Consider the following 2,593-nt stretch of genomic DNA (forward strand, 5'->3'; position numbering starts at 1 on the left):
GCCTTTAGTCGAGCAAATCGACCCCAGGACTTATTCTTTGTAAGCCTAGTACTTATTCTATTGGTCTCTTTTCCAGAACTGCTAAGTTACGGGGACGTAAACACACCAGCATCGGTTGTCAAGCGGTGGTGGAGGACAAACACAGACACACAAACATATACACAGAGACATATATATATATTCGACGGGCTTTTTCAGTTTCCGTCTACCAAATCTACTCACAAGACTTTGGTCGACCCGAGGCTATAGTAGAAGACTCTTGCCCAAGGTGCCATGCAGTGGGTCTGAACCCGGAACCATGTGGTTGGTAAGCAAGCTACTTACCACACAACTACTCCTTCACCTATATATATCATATATATAATATTTATAAACAAACCAGAAAGCTTTGTAAGCTACGGCGATAAAGCGACTATGGAAGTCTATTAGTACAATAATAACTATATAATAATATATCATGATAATATATATATTCCGAATTAAAGTGACATTTATATATAAACAATCGACTGAAAAATGACGAGCTAACTCAAACCAGAATCGGATCAATAAATCAACGCTTACATGCCTCCTTGTGCATCCGATTGGGCCAAACGCTCATCCATCAATTTATGCCAAATTTTATGAATACATGCTTTAACTGACCAATACTACATATAGTACTTATAAATAACCCAGAAGGCATTGTATGTAACGGAGATAAAGCAACTATGGATGTCTATTAATACTATAACTACACAATTATAAATCATGATAATAATATATATACTCATAAAATTTGGCTGCAATCGTTGGGTGAGCCATTTGCCCAATCGGATGCGCAAGGAGCCATGTGAGCGTTGATTTGTAGGTTCGATTCTAGTTTGGGTTAGCTAATCATTTTGTCAGTTATTTATTTATATATAAATGTCATTTTAAATCGGAGTATATATTATTATTATGATATATTATTATATAGTTATTATATATATATATATATATATATATATAGATATAGATATATGTATGTATTAGATAAAGATAGAATGAACAGGTAAAACGTGGTATCTCTATACACCATGGAATTTATAAATTAAACATAATTGCAGAGTTGTTTACAATAGAATTGCTTGAGTAAATGTTAGCGTATAAATATACAAACACACACACATATATACATATATTCATGTGTGAGGGTGTATAAATATATTTATGCAGAACGTCTTATTCCCATATTTATATGATGCATTTTACGCCATCATCTCCATTGTAACAACTCTACAATTATGTTTAAATTATAATTTCATGCTCCAAAGTCTATTTATTCTTTCTTTCTAATATATAGCTACTTGCTCATTGACGAACCGCATAAAATTATTCTTTTACTCGACTAGTATGGAAGGTGAATTTGAAGTATCGGCCTGCTTAACCTTGATCAGACTGATGTCCATGTATCGGCCGCACATTTACTTGCAGATACAAGGCAAGATTTTTGGGGGAAGCAATTACACATTCCAGTCTCCCTTATCCACACTACTGTCTTCATCCAATACAGATTGACACTCGTTTCATCACCAGCGTTACAGCTAGAACCCAAAGCAATTCGTCAGACGACCACCAAGCTCTTGCCCGAAATTGGAACTTTTTATAGACTTCGGTTTTTTTCTTTATCTCATAGTGCAGGGTCGAAGAAATAACGCGAGGCATTCGGTCGAACACTATAACGACCATGACATTTCGCTGCCTTAAACTTTCATGTAGGTATTAACCATGTGATACTTCTTGATAGTCAGCAACTGATCAGAGCTGCAGCGTTTCTTCAATCTGAAGAAGGCGTCTTTGGGGTACAATTTCATCATGGTGAGATTGCTGTGAAAGATCATCAATGCTTGCAAGGTCTAATAATATTAGTAACTTTAGGAGCTTTAAGTTTTGTGTTGTTCATATTTAGCATTTGTGTTGTCTATGACGAAAAATGAAAGTTGGCATCATCTACTTAGGAATGCAAGTATTTACACTTAATAGCAAGTAGGTGGTAATGTACATAAGATACGTAAGGGTGAGTGAGAATGACTAATTATATTTGGAGTATATTACAGTTGATAAACTATAAGGAGAGGAGTCCATAACTGCACGTTTGTAGAAGACTTCCAAAGCAAGAGATAAGATAAATGTGGAGAATATAGTTTGTTTAGACAGTGCACGAGGCTTTGCTGACGGTAAGAGCAACATGCTGTCATGGAAAAGCTCAAGCGAGATAGATCACTGGAGTACGTTGTAGGAGAGCAAGATTTAGTAGATCTAACTATCAAAAACTTTCATGGAGTGATAGCTATCAAGTGTCCCTAACGAACTCCTTTAGTTGATTAATACGTACACGCACACACAAACACACACACACACACACACACACACACACACACACACGCTCACGCACACACACATATACACACACACACACGGCAGTGCCTCCAGTGTGGGAGCAATACTATCGATAATGGTTGAAATTGACCCTCTGACCGATAACTGGTGACCTTCTGTATTTTCTGTTCAGCTGTGTATTTAGTATATGTTCGTTTCTTTATTTACTACACGTTTTTTTTATGACATATAT

This window comes from Octopus bimaculoides, chromosome 3, assembly GCF_001194135.2.
Source record: "Octopus bimaculoides isolate UCB-OBI-ISO-001 chromosome 3, ASM119413v2, whole genome shotgun sequence".
NCBI lineage: Eukaryota > Metazoa > Mollusca > Cephalopoda > Octopoda > Octopodidae > Octopus > Octopus bimaculoides.